Here is a 15,550-nt window from a genome sequence, read left to right on the forward strand (position 1 = left end):
CAAGTTACCCATATATTGGAGACCACTGGTACCCATATATGGAGATCCATGTACTGTACATGGAGATATGCTGTGCGAGCACAAACATGCTTACTCAGTTATTTGTTATATGAAAGTCCGATGATGTCTATGACATCTGACATCATACATAGCCTACAATCCCTTTTATGCCCATACATGGAGATGTCTGTAGAACCAGCCACACAGATATGGGCTGTCTTGGCCATCTGTCTTGGCCATATATGGATTATGTTAGTGTGGTATGTGGCTGATTTGGCCTCCATATATGGGCATTCCCATATGAAGTTCTGTTATATATGGGCTTAATATTGATGACAACAAGGAACTCCATATATGGGCATTAAAGGGATTCTGTGAGTGTGGTTCCCCTGACATCACAGTGAAGTCAGAGATGATGTCAGAGGTTGACTATAGCTCCTTTAATTACAGCACAAGAGTTCTAAGTTAATTTCCATTGTAGGTGGCCAATGCGTTTCGGCCCGAGGTCTTTCATGAGGGGCCACTTTGTTTGCCAAAATACATTTTAGTCGAAAAATCAACTGTAGTTTTAGTCAACTAAAATCTCATGATATTTAGTTGATTGAAACTAGACCAACTCTTTCCGATGACTAAATGGAATTTTATTCAAAAGTCTATGACTAAAACAACATCTAAAATTTGCCTTCAAAATCAACACTGTTTCACATCAAATTATTAATATAGTTGATGTCTCAGTCATACGATTTGATGTGTTTTATTCACGGTAACAAATCGCATTATTGCCAATTATGGTAGGGATATGTATAGGCCTTTGCTCTGCTCTGCCAGTTATTGCACCGGGCTGATCACACCAGCCTGATTCCCTCACTATCCAGCTGAGGTTTTGTGTTGCATCACACACAGAAAAGACTTTATGTCATTTCAGGTTTCATCATGATATAATACTGTATATTTACAAATAGTAGCCCGGGGGGGGGAAATAGCCGCCAGGCACCAAATGCCCCCTGGTGGTCTGACACCGTTTTGCACATCGACATCGACCGCCAAATAGCCGCATGGTTCTTTTAAGCCTCATGGGTTCAAATGGATTTAGCAAATTAACGCCCGGGCTATTTGGAAAAATACGGTATGCAGGTTCTAATATATCTCAAGTAGACAACATAAATGCGCAATTGTATTCGTTTGTAAGGTGGACAACATATGCAAAATTATATTAGTTTGTAAGGTGCAATTTCTGTTTGTTTATTTCCTGGGGTGTGGGGTGTTTTTTTTTTTTTTTTTGTGTATTTTGAAACATAAGCATTTCTTACGTAACTATCTCTCATGGTTCCTGTCTAAAAACAGCAGAGATCGCTTTAAAAAAGACAGCCAGGAACAGCTTAAGATTCTCTGGTTTTGAACGGCAAGCGATAATTAACGCTGAGTCACCAGCTGAACCACGCACCAGAGGCTATCGCTGCTCCGAGTCAAATGACTCATCTGTTCCTATATCCTCTCTTCTTCTCCCCTGCTCCTCTCCTCTCCTCTCCTATCCTCTCCTCTCCTCCAATACCTGTGTACACATTAGTCAGAGACAGATCATAGGAAAGCCATAGGAGAGAGAAACAGTACCGAGAGGGAGACAGTGTAGTAGAGGCAGACGGTAGGAACGCTGGGTGGGAGACGGCAGAGTAGCAGAGGAAGCCTGTATCTGAGAGGGAGATTGTGTACAATCAGATAGGCAGACAGACGTTAGGACAGTGTTGGAGAGACAATTGGTAGGAAGCCTTAGACGAAGACAATTATTCATTCTTGTCATCAAGACTGTCATCCAGTGGTGGAATGTTATTAAGTTTACTTTAAGTACACTTTTTAAGTTATTTACTTGAGTATTTCCAATCTCCCATACTTTTACTTGCACTCCACTACATCTCGAATCCAAATATTGTACTTTTACTCCACTACATTTACTTGACAACTTTAATTACTGTTTACTTTGTAGATTGCCCAGTAGGACTCCCTAATCGGGACATAAGCGACCGTCACGTCGCATACACAAACTTTAGAAGGCAGTCAGAAACAGTATGGGAAATGGGACAGATCCATGTTGATGCCAATCAAGAGGGAATATGGGAAATGAGACAGATCCATGTTGATGACATGAAGTTAGAGATACTGTGTACCACTTTGCGTGATTTTAGGCCAAAATCTGTAGGAGCAGTGTCCAAAAATGTGTTTAGCAAAAATCGGCCTGATAGTGGCGCTAGGAGAGGGTCATGTGTAAAATCAGGGGCGGAGGTTGTGATTTGCCATCCAAGGAGTGCGTGTGCAAAGTTTGGCATCGATAGGGCCAAAACATACATTTAACCACTTCAGCCTTATATACATTTGGGCCATTTGAAAATAGCTTGTAGATCTGCTATTCTCAAAAGATTTTTTATAAATTTGAAAACGGTTGAAATGGGACATTCTGCATAATGAGTACTTGTACTTTTGGTACTTTAATTTTGATACCATTACTTTTGGACTTTTACTCAAGTAAATTTAGAATTCCGGACTTTTACTTGTAATAGAGTATTTCTACATTGTGATATTTATACTTTTACAAAGTAAAGAATTTGAGTACTGTTTCCTCCACTGCTGTCATCAGTTCAACAGTAGACGCCATGCCGCAGTATACACAATGGGGCTTTTAAAACAGGCTCTTTTGTGCACACTAATGTATTCTCATGGGGCGTTACATTCTCACTAGATCACACAGCACGCCAACACTTCTTCTTCAACGCGATGTTGTTAAAAGTCTACAATTGAATTTATCCCCCGGCAGTTCACTTCTAACGACCCATTTGATGTGTTCTGCTTTGCGCTCACATTTCCTTGGGGGCGTGTAAGTGTTTTTTGGTCTCACAAACTGAAACTAAACTGTTTACGTTGCCCTCATCAAGCAGCTAACAAATATTATCCATTGGCCTTATTGTCTGGAAACCTCGCAACCTAACATCTCACGTCAAGGGGACGTCTTGGTGAAGCAAGGGGGGTAAAGTCCCTGCCCTCTTCCACGGGGCCTCCGGCTTTGATACCAATAAACTGGTCGTGTCCGTGGGCGGCAAACCAGTTGGGTAGGGTGTAGTGGTGCGCAGATGGGCTCTGAGCGTCATCCAATTCCACCTGCAAAATTCATCAACCGCCCATTATCCAACCGCATTAATTATATCATCCAATTTACAGAACCAACCGCCAACCGCATCTTCCATAATGTCAAATTATAAATAGATTCAAGCCTACAGAATGTCCGTTCGTCTTTTTTTCCTTTTTCCTTTTTTAATGAATCGTGATGCGCTGCGTTGCGCTGAACATATGGAGGTCGCTCTAATACCTACAAATGAACCTAACCTATGCAATAGCATTCTATAAGCAGCAGTAAAACACTAGTTGTCAACTAAGCCTAGGCTACTTTCTTGTACTGTAACCATTTTAATTATCTGAATGAATGAGTTCAACCTCCCCCACAACAGACAGACAGAAGGGAGGTGGAAGGCACACACACACACACACACAGATAGAGACAGCGCCGCGAGGCAGAGAGCGAGAGAAATGGACACACACAGCTTGCTAGTGAGAAGTTAACTCTTACCGACTGTGATGCGCGATGGAGCTATACGAGAGGTTTAACTTTTTAACACGGTTTGACAATGTGCAACCGCGCAAGGCGTGCTGATGGCTTTAATTGGACCCAGCTGTAAGTGAAAAACAACGTTACATTACATTTCATCCACGGTTATCCAATATTAATTAATACTTATATTTGATTGACCCAAATCCGCCTAACCGCCGGTTAACCGCGGCTAAAACCGCCATCCACACACCTCTAGTTGGGTGATTTCTGTAGCTGCACTTGCAGCCACTGCAGGTTGGCTAGTATATGCCTGTTAAGCAGGAAGTGGAAATGAGAGGGGAATCGTGTTTGCCCAAAAGAATGCCCATTTGCCATGTCAGTCACGTATAGCTGCATCTATCCTTTGACTGAAATAGACTGACCGACCTCTAGGCTCAAATAATGTTCACAGGGGGCAGCCATGGAAACAGAGGTCAGTTAATTGCAAAGAGGTATCAATAAGTCACATAAGGTCACATCATTGTAAAGAGGTGTCAATAACACTAGTTAAAAAATAATTAACCGGCCTGGACCCCCATGGTTCCAGGCCCCAGCTAAATGATTGATGCTTAGGAACCAAATGCGCTCTCTCGGCTCTGTAACTCTGAGAGAGTAGAAATGGAACCGAGCGTGTCCACATCCTAGATACTTCTATGCAAGGAAATAATGTTCTCATTTATAATTTTTTTCATTATATTTGTTCCAACCCCATACCAAACCTAACTTTGCAGGTGTTTTGCGGCAATGATGAATGCAGATTTAGATTCAGCCTGAAGTCGAACCCAAAGCTAATCATTTACAACTTCAGTTAATGTTCTGCCTGTGGCCTGTCAGGCTTGGGGACACATATTAAGCTCTATTTGATTGCTTTGCTTGAACAAGGTGGGTCGTTCTTGCGTCAACAGTTGATGCTATTGTAATAAGTGTGTTAAGCTGGCAGTCACCCGGGCCAAAAGAGCATAAACATCTTTTGGTACTTGGGGAATATTGGCTGCCATGGATTAAAGCTCTCGTGTTATGTGGTCAGATGGGTGGGCCAGAAACACTTTCATGTTCCATAAAAGGTTGGCAGCTCCTGCCGTAGGCGATAAGATACTCGGGATGTTTAATTTGACAGCATTTAGCTGCTAGCAGATGAAAGTTCCAATGGTGCATTGCAAATGTCTTTCATTTTCACAGAACAAATATCAAAATGTCAAGCCTCTGTGGACCAGTTCGTGTTAAGACGCTCGCAGTTAGATCCGCTCATTATTGGCCATGTTTTAAGTGATATTTAATGTGCAGCGTCTCCGCTGCCATTGAAAGGTCAAGCGCTTTTCCACAGACGGCTCGTTTTCAGGAGTGCAAACCCGGTGTCATACTGTACATACAGAGACTGTTCTGTAGAGCCGAGGTGCTTATGATGCAGAGACTTTAATGCTGAGAGTTGACCAGGAGGGTGAAGGCGAAGCATACAGTAGGTTCATTTTCACTTCAGTGAAAGCTGTGTGTGTGGGTGTGTGTGGTAAATGTCATTTCTTTATTTTATATATATATATATATATATATAAAACTATGCCTAACCCTAACCCTAACCTCCGTGGGGTGAGGCGCTATCCTGCCGACGCTCCGTTGTCACCCAGGTGGGCACATTAATATATATATATATATCATTTTCCTTTAATTGGTTATAATTGATTAAACCATTAAAGTCCAATTCTACAAATGCATTCTAAATCCTTTTTTTTTTTTTGTAAATGCATACCTTACTACTTGATCATACTACTGTGTCACACAAAAGTATCAAACGTAGCAGATATACAAGTTTTGACCTTGTAGAACTGCTGCTTTTGAAATTGAATCCTGAAAGGTTTTTGGTTTCCACCTGACAGAGACGGCGTATAGCTAAAATCTAAAAGGACACGGATGCTTTCCTGGTTTAAATTGGTTAAAGATGGGGGGACACGCAGCAAAGTTTAACATTATGCTACAGTAGGTCACGTGGTCTTTCTCCAAATAGTCTGAAAATGGGGCGGGACCGTATCAGTTAGTAGTGAATGTATACTTTGTCCGTCGTACGGTGCCGCGCACAATGCGATGCGTTGTTGTTAGCTATTTCGAGAGCTGTGTGTGTGTGTGTGTGTGTGTGTGTGTGTGTGTGTGTATGAGTGTGTGTGTATGTACGTACGCACGCACACACACAGTGTATGAGAGCCGCGGACGTGAACCGCAGATCACTCCGATGAATCTAAGGGGAAGAGACAGCACGACATGGCCGCTAAAAGAGCTCAGTGCTGGGGAGGAGAAGTTTGGACCCTCATTACTAATCTCTGATACCTTTTTTATAGAAGACTTGTACTTTTTTATCGGTAAATAATTAGTGGATTCTATATAATTTTTACACCTAGAACAGCTAGTTTTAAAATTCGTTTTAGAAGGTCGCATTTTCTCCTCCTCGCACAGTGGGGGTAGTTTCAGAAGATATGCACGCTCAACTCCGCCCCCTCCCCCCATATTAGCCAATCAAATTAATGTATTGCAGTTACTGTACAGAAAGTACTACTTTCAGTACAGTAACTACAATAAATTAATTTGATTGGGTAATTTAACATGGGGGTACTTGACATCATCAAAACATTATGCTAATTTGATAGCCTGATTTAGCTGTTTGGGGCGTGTTTTGGGCGTGTCCCTCCCACTTTAATTAAATGATCGTAGAATAATCGCATCACTCCGTGCTGCTCTGCAAGCTTTTACATCTGACATTTTGGCTTCTATTACACAGGATACCTGGCACAAAACATTTTTAGATGGTTGTCCGCGGCCAAATATATATTTATCAATGTACTCCTGATTTGGAAGGCATTTGTAGAATTGGCCTCTGGTCTTAAAGGAGTAGTTCACCAAAAAATTACTTATTTTCTATCAATTACACTCCCCAAGAAGACTTAATTTTATCGTGTTTTTTTTTTTTTTTCTTTTTCCCTCATTCTCATTCCTAAGCCAATAATTTGACGACCAGGTGTATTTCACAAAGGGGTCTCTTACTGGATACATTAGCATCTTTCCACCGTTAATGAAATGATTGGCTTAGGAACGCGTAAACATTTAAAATAAGTAGTGTTTTGGGTGAACTACTCCTTTAATGAATAAAACATGAGGTGGTCTCCCTTCACTTCCATTGAGACCCTACTTTTTGATTTATTGTAATGTATGCGTTGTTGGCCGTTAAGTTGTTCGCCACAGTGTGTCTACCAGTTTGAGTCCCGTTTCTCTTTGTGTAAACATCTGTGACTGGCCACCTGTATCGCGCGCACGTGCGTGCGTGCGTGTGTGTGTGCGTGCATGCACCTCCTCCGATTAATCTCCAACTCATCTCCCGTTCTCCCATCCATCAACGCGCGGGCGCCACCCCCACCCCTCCTCCGACACTTTCTCTCAAAACTTGCCGGTGCCGGGATTCTCTGAACGCCCTCGCGGCGCCCTTGATGGATGGCACCATTGGTGTAAAGTAAAGGCCCCTCCCCACTGGGCGCGATAACTATAAAGATAACGATAAAAAATATCGGTATCTTTATCGCGTCCGGTAGGAATGATGCTTAACTAAGTACTTTTACGCAAGTTCTGTACTTAAGTACAATTTAGAGGTATTTTACTGGGACTGGAGCATTTCCAATTTTCAATACTATTACTTCTACTCCACTAACATCTCAGAGGAAAATATTGTACTTTTACTCACTCACACTACAATTTTTTGAAAACTTTAGTTAGACTAGTTATGTTATGTAGTTTGGGTTCCCAGACACAACACACTTACAGTACACGCACTGTCCATCTTCTTTGAGTATAGTGCAGTGTGTGGCTGAAGGGTGTGGGCCGAGCAGCTGAAGTATTGTTCTGTTTAGCTTCTGATATCCAAAGCTGCTGCTAGAGGTCTGCAGTGATCAGTCACAGAACGACATGGGGATGGAGTGTGTGTGTGTGTGTGTGTGTGTGTGTGTGTGTGTGTGTGTGTGTGTGTGTGTGTGTGTGTGTGTGTGTGTGTGTGTGTGTGTGTGTGTGTGTGTGTGTGTGTGTGTGTGTGTGTGTGTGTGTGTGTGTGTGTGTGTTGGAGGCGTATGTTGTGTTCTCCCCCATTGACTTGTCTTGCTCACGAACACAAGACAAGTTTCCGTTTGTCTTGAAGACATGCACTCGCACAAGCAGTAACCGACTCGCAAACACGACTCAGTGATCTTGGGAAAAGTATTTACCACGCTTGAAAGATGGTTCGGTTTGCAAATGTGATAAATCCGCTCTTGGTAAGTCTCGGTGAAAAGCCGCGGTTGCTTGTGGAGTTCATACGTGAGCGAGAGAAGGAAAAAAGAGAGGGCAGGTGTAAAGTCAAAAATAGAGAGAGGGAGAGAAGTAACAAAGCTTTCTACAAACTAGGGCTTTCACCAACTAGTTGACTAGTTGACTAGTCGACCAGTATAATCTGAGTGAGTGAGTGAGAGAGAGTGAGTGGGAGGAAGGGAGGAAAGAGAGAGGGACAGAGCGCTCTGGCCACGTTCACTCGTGTTGTGTTTGAATACTATTAACGAAATATATTATTTGCGTCCCCTCTCAAACGCGCACTTGCCCAGTCGGGCAAGCAAAAAGCAAACTCTACCTGCCCACAACTTGTATTTTCCATCAGCTCCATCCCCATCAGCCCACTACCTGACAGCCATCGCTCAACTCGGCCAAAGACACACAAAAAAGCCAAATAAACAGCAGTATCGATTCCCTGACAACAACCAAACAGACAGTGGAGGGGAGGACCAGAGAGCGAGCAATAGAGAGAGAGAGAGAGAGGGAAAGGCATTGATTTTTGCAGAAAATGAAGAGACTTGAGCAAGGCTGAGTAGAGGTCGTGAACTTAGTGGGTCATAAATATCGGTGCCCTCAATAGCGGAACATCTGCTCTGTCGGGCAGAAACCTTGTATCTCCATATGTCCTTATCTCTGCAAGGGTTATGTATACTCCTCATCTGTCCATCTGTCTGTTTGTTTGTCTGTCCGTCTGTGGCACTGTGGACCCATCAGCGTAAAATGTTTCACACACCCACAAAATTGTGTTCTAATCATGCATTTATCTTAATATCACGCCCATTTCTGCCTGACAAATTTACGCCATTTTCTGCCCAATCAGATCCCCATTGACTTTGAAGTTTAACTCATAGGAGGTCCACGACGTGCCAACGCTTCAAACTCTTTGATGTCTCCCTGTGCCCACGACGCGTTCAACACGTTGTACATTAAACTATATCAATCTGTAGCTACTGTAACAGACAACCGCGGTGAAGAGAAACACCCCAATTCCCGAAATGCAACAGGGTATCACGTGACCGGGAAATCCTGTTCCCTCGTAGAGAGCAGTGTTATGCTGCTGCACAAAAATGCATTTATCTCCTTATATAACTTTTAAATCACATTCATGTTTAAAACACAGCCTTCTCTATTGGGCGTTACAAAAGCACTGATGCCTGTGATTGTGTTTTTTATTTTTATTTTTTATGATGTGCAGTCAAAATCCCTAAATCCAAAGATATATCTATAAATCCACAAAAACGATAGATTCCACTGGAACTGGAACGGGTATTGAGCTAAGGACTCCCACATCGGGTACAATGCTGGACATTGCACTATTGTTTCAATAGGAATGTCTTGTCTAAAAGTAGATAAGAAGTTCTACAGTGTATCTTTAAATCCCCACATCCTGGGTCCTATTTTCTAGAGGTACTGATGAGAATTGGGGGAAGCCAGCGGCTGCCGCAGCTCTACCAGGCAGCTAATTTTGCAGCTTGACTTTTTGTGTGCCCCGAAAGTGAACATGTTCTCCCTCCCGCATGGGGGGGGATATCGCTCTAAATGCTTCAGTACACCAAAGAAAGCACAGTTCAAGCTGTCTCTCCTCTCTTGGATTCCAAGCGCCTGCTTTTTGCCAAGGGTTATGAACCTGTCGTTGGGGACAACATTGAGTGCTTTGCACTTGGCACAGGGAAAGGGACGAATGACTGGACGCGTTATGCATGATTTATACACACATGCGCACCATGTTGTTGCACCTGAAAATAGCAGATCTACAAGCTCACAATGCAGTTAACAAGGTTGGCACACTATATAATCATGCATGCCAACTTTGTTGGCTAATTATTGCTTGCAAATCAAGTTCTACTAATGTTTTTATTGTGTTATAAATAGGTAAAGGCCTCATATAAGGGCACTTTTACCATAGGTTTTCAACAGTGAATCAGTCATTTTATCAGTTTATCGGTCAGCGAATCGGTCTGTCAATCAGTGAATCGGGTTGCCCGTCACTGAATTAGTCTGACAGCCAGTCAGTGTACTTGTTTATGTGCTGGTGTCGTGTGCCCGAAGAGACGCATGGCGATGGCGTTGTGAGCTTGTACATATTTGTGTGCCGGGTTACGCTGCGTTACAACAGCATGCTGTGCCATCCTCTTCGCCAGTCTCACATTAGCACTCGCTGCTACCCAGAGTGCCTATTTAGTGTAATTATACCAGCTACACCAGACTAATAGCGCTGACATAGCAGTGGAGTCATTTCACCTCAGGGTGCTGCAAAACACCATTACCACCCCACCAGTCACCTAGTGTGTGTGTGTGGGTAAATGTGTGTTAGTGCCACGTTGTCGAAAATGTTTGCCAAACACCATTAGCTCCACCTGTAATGTTTTTGGGTACCGTATGCGGGCATGTTGGTGTTTAACAGGGGTGGAGTCACACTGCTTTTTGCGTGTGTGTGTGTGTGTGTGTGTGTGCCCGCTCCCTTTCGCTGCTGGGAATATAGATATTCTCAGCAGTACTAATCTCACTCACAGCAGTTCATTCTCCTAATAAATGAAACGCTTGGCTCACGGCTTAAAAGTTTTGGTTAAAGGACAACTTTGTTTTTTTACAACAAGGGTTCATATTTTAGATCGTAATTAGAGACTAGAAGAGAAAATTTCTAAGAAATTTTAAGTGTGCCTGCAGCTCGCTAAGTCTGTGCAACCTTGTGTAGCGGTTGGTGTTAGCATTAGCGTTATTTCATTTGACGCAACCCGCGTGTCTGTATGACAAACGGTTCACGAGATCAAGGGTCACTTCCTGTTTGGTGAGGGGCACTTCCTGTTTGGCGAAATAGGCCCCAATTAAGAAAAAAACATTTTGAGAAAAAAAAATTGAGAAAAAAAAATTTTGAGAAAAAAAAATTGAGAAAAAAAAAATTGAGAAAAAAAAATTGAGAAAAAAAAATTTGAGAAAAAAAATTTTTTGAGAAAAAAAAATTTGAGAAAAAAAAATTGAGAAAAAAAAATTTGAGAAAAAAAATTAAGAAAAATAAATTTTGAGAAAAAAAATTTGAGAAAAAAAATTTGAGAGAAAAAAAAATTGAGAAAAAAAAATTGAGAAAATTTTTTTCTGAGAAAAAACAATTTTGAGAAAAAAAAATTTTTGAGAAAAAAAAATTGAGAAAAAAAAATTTTGAGAAAAAAAAAATTTAGAGAAAAAAAAATTTGAGAAAAAAAAAATTTGAGGAAAAAAAAAAGATTTTGAGAAAAAAAGAAAAGGTATGACACCAGCCGCGAGTCTGTACGACAAACGGTTCATGAGTTATAGAGGCACTTCCTGTTTGGTGAAGGGCACTTCCTGTTATAGAGGGGGCGGGGCTTAATCAATTACAGCTCATCCCTATTGGTCGGAAAAAGACCAAGTTGTGTGTGCATTTTAAAGTTTAAATCACGTTGCTAGGCAAAAGTATGGCAGAGTTATGTGGCGCCAAAGTTTCTGGGTTTTTTTCGGAGTCCCCCATTCTAAGTCAATGGGGTTTTTGGGCGTCGTTTTTTGCGAATTACGTCGCAATGGTAACGCGGATCGGAAAGAAAAGTAATAGCACACCATTCCCGGCCGAGCCGCACGTTTTGATGTATATATTGCGGCGGTGGCGTAAATCGTGCGGCAGTTATTACGTGCCGAAATTTCCCCCATTCTAAGTGAATGGGGTTTTTTGGCGTCGTTTTTTGCGAATTACGTCGCAATGGTAACGCGGATCGGAAAGAAAAGTAATAGCACACCATTCCCGGCCGAGCCGCACGTTTTGATGTATATATTGCGGCGGTGGCGTTAATTGTGCGGCAGTTATTACGGCTCCAAATTTGTGGCGTGATTATCATTAAGTATGGCGGATTACAATAAGTGTTTGCCATTGCGTTGCATGGCAGGCACACTTAAAAAGAAAAAGTGAGTGTTAAAATGTTTTCATTTGCTTCGTTCTATTGTTTTATCGTGTTTACCGTGTTAAAATGTGGGGCATGCGTACGCATGGGGGCATGCGTACAAGTGGCTAAATATGTCTTTTTAGACCCAATAAGCCAGCAGTTTCTTTATTGCTATTTACAGTAACACTTCTAGCCCCCATAAGTCACATCCAACCATGAAAGGTTGCGTTGTATCTAGGGCTGACCTTCGATTACTTTTTTCATAATCGAAGCTTAATCGAAGCTTTCTTTCGAACTTCGAAGCTTCGATGACGGCGACCGGGGGGGGGGGGGGGGGGGGTGGTAGGGAGCAAAAGTTTATCGGTTACATAAGTGATAACCGTTAAGGAAATGTGTTTAAAAATGCGCGATTTACACAATTTTAAAAGGGAAAACACACCAGTTTTTTCCTCATAATAATGCTCCTTATTTTCATTAAATAGTACAACAATACAACGAGGAAGAAGAAGATACGAATGTTTTCTACATTAAAGAAAGGTGTTTTTGCAGGACAAGTAGGATTGACATAATCACATCACGTCAGTAATGTAACAAAGCGCGGCTGCAGCCTGCAACAGCAAACACTGCAGCGCGACTCGAGCTTTGATTGATTGATTGAAGGCTTTATTAGAAGTTTGCATAGGAAAATGTACAGATTCATGACGGTACAGTTCAATGGTACAAGGTCTACTAAAAGGAGATCCATGAAAAGACTAAGCTTATTTCAACAGGAAACCATTTAAGTATCTCATATAACATTGAATGACAGACAAATAGAACACAGTACTATGCAGTAGACATGTAAAGAAAAAAAGAAAGAAAAAGAAAACAGTAGGTCTATACAATCAGTAAGTACAGTATATACAATATATACAAGGAAGGGGCAGGTAACAGTAAGTCTAAACAATCAGTATGTACAGTATATACAAGGAAGGGGCAGGGAGGGTAGGGTTGGGCTAGGTTTTTACCAGTTGTGAACGGCTGCTGCCTGTAAGTGGTTTTTTAGGGCAATTTTAAAGGATGCTAGTGATCCACACTCCTTTATGGCCTTCGGTAAGGCATTCCACATTTTTGTGGTATAGCAGAAGAACGAGTTCGACCCTTTCTTTGAGTTGACTCTGGGTTGAACGTGATCTGTGGCACTGCCTCTGGTGTTGTAATTATGGACATCCTTAACGTTTATAAAGTATTTTGACAGGTACTTGGGTATCATAGTGGTGTAGTGTATCTTGTACACCAGTCCCATTGCAAGTTGCTGTACTCTGTCATCTACTCTGAGCCACCCCACTCTTAACTGGTGAGTAGCGGTGAGGTGAGTCTGATTGGGAAGGTTAAGCAGGACCCTAATTAGTTCATTTTGGGCTGTTTGGAGTTTAGTTTTTAGGGCTTGTGGGGCGTCACGATACCATACGTGGACTCCATAGTCAAAGAGGGGCTGGATTATTGCACCAGCTATGGTCTTCAGTGTGTTGAAGTTGACCATTGGGGCGATCCTCTGTAGGAAACGAGTTCGTTGGTTGATTTTTTGTATTACTTTTGAAGTCATCTTTTCGCTGGAAAGATTAGCTTCAAGGATACATCCTAAGTAAGAGATTTCGTTTTTTCGTGTTATGACCTTGTCACCCACTTTGATTGTGAAGTTCTCTACCTTTTTGAGGTTATGATTTGATCCAAAGAGGATGGACTCGGTTTTGCCCAGGTGAATTGATAATTTGTTGTCGTTAAGCCATGTGCAGATCTTACTCAGTTCAGAGTTAAGTGTCTTTTCAACCTGCAAGTGGTCCTTGCCCTATATAACAAACAGATTAACTCCCAAGTCCCAAGGTGTTGTACGCTAATGTAATAGTAGATTTTATAGTAAATAATTGCACTGCACTGTGTCTGAATTAAAGTTCCACACTCATCAACCGAAAGCTGATGGTCAGGCTCAGACAACGTAGCCTACTCTATGCGGGCGCGACTATTGAGCTTGCAGCAGATCCGATATAAACTTCATCAACACCACGACAACGTAACCCTAGCAAGTTGGGTTTTAAGCTCTTTTTTCCTCTTTAAAACGGGATCGACGCTGACGGGGTCCGTTTTGTAAAATCCAATTTTCGCTGTTTGTTTCCTTGCGTTGAGTTGTGTGTCTGTCAGCGAGTGGAAGACAGCAAACGCATGCATGGATCATTTTACACCGACAATGGTTTGATAACGAAATGTGTGACTGCATCGCATAGTTGCATTGGGTGATGTTACTCAGACATTGGTGTCACACATTTCGGTGCCAAAACGCATGTCGGTGTATATGTGACAGCGCGCTGTCTTTTCTTTTTTTTTCTTCATCATCGACCATTCTGATGGCTTCATGCATGCTCTTGTTGTTATTAACTCTCCTACTGCCAGATCATTTATTTATTTATTGGGTCTGGCGCCATCAAAAAGCGGCTTACCTTTGCGACGTTATAGTAGATAGACAGACAGACATTTATTTATTTATTTTTATTTTTTTTGGTTGTGCAATAGTGCACTTTGGTCTGCCAGGCAGCAGAGGGCGGCGTCATGCGAGAATGAATGTGAATTGTCCTGCTATGTGTTGCCGTACATTCAGAGCAGTCACTGGCTACAGAGCCTCCGGGCCAGAGGAAATCAACAAGGAAGTGAATTGTTCTCCGTTGATCTAACGCATAATGGATTTTTTACACCATCACAGCGGAAAATGTGTTTACAGTAAACGGCCGCGCGACGCCTCATCAGCTTACAGTCATCAGACGAACGAACCGAACGAGCGCCGTATTGGCATCGACGTTCTGTAAAAAATGGGGCGAGCGTTATCGTTCGAAGCGTGGGGAGAGTTAATGTTAACACGTGTGTGAGAAGGGGGTGACGCTATCACGCTAGAGTGGAGCGAGGCGCATGCAAGCTAAGGCACGCGGCCCCCCCAAAGGACAAACGGCCGCGGCCGATTATTCGAATTTATTTTTCAAATTCGAATACCGTGCCTTTGAACGAAGCTTCGAATATTCGAATTTTTTGGGTCAGCCCTAGTTGTATCTTGGGAATGAGCTTATTCTGTGTAAAATGACATTTTTAGCCACTTGTACGCATGCCCCCAACCACTGAAATAAGAATCTCTAAAACAATAGAAAGAAGTAAATGAAATAATTTTAACACTCATCTTTTATATTCTTTAATTACAATCTAAAATATGAACCCTTGTTGTAAAAAACTAAAGTTGTCCTTTAAGTGTGTTGTGAATGGTGTGTGTGTGTGTGTGTGTGTGTGTGTGTGTGTGTGTGTGTGTGTGTGTGTGTGTGTGTGTGTGTGTGTGTGTGTGTGTGTGTGTGTGTGTGTGTGTGTGTGTGTGCGCGTGCGCGTGTGTGCGTGCGTGCGCGCTGTGTGTGCCTGTTAAAGTGTTTGAATATTCATACATTTGTGTTTTTAATTTGTCTTTCGTGTTAACACTGCATGGCCCAGAGCAGTTTTGCTTTCAGGAATTGGCTTGTTTTAGTTTTGTTTTTAATTCAGTTTAATACTTAGTTTAAAAAATGTCAGGCATTATGAGGGAAGCCCTGATTTATGGAAGCTGAAAAGGGTAGAGTGAAGGAATGCATGGCATGTGTTATGATGGAAAACAAAGCAGAATGAAATAGGTATATGTTACTTATTAGTT

The 15,550-nt window shown here is 42.0% G+C and overlaps 1 protein-coding gene across 2 annotated transcripts in view; it reads left to right on the top strand.

The window, feature by feature from the left end:
• The window catches only part of tbc1d22a (TBC1 domain family, member 22a), a 175,038-nt gene that overhangs the window by 153,567 nt on the left and 5,921 nt on the right, over positions 1-15,550 (top strand). The window lies entirely within an intron of this gene.

Source organism: Nannobrachium achirus (genome assembly GCF_963921795.1).
Source record: "Nannobrachium achirus genome assembly, chromosome: 23".
Taxonomy (NCBI): Eukaryota; Metazoa; Chordata; class Actinopteri; order Myctophiformes; family Myctophidae; genus Nannobrachium; species Nannobrachium achirus.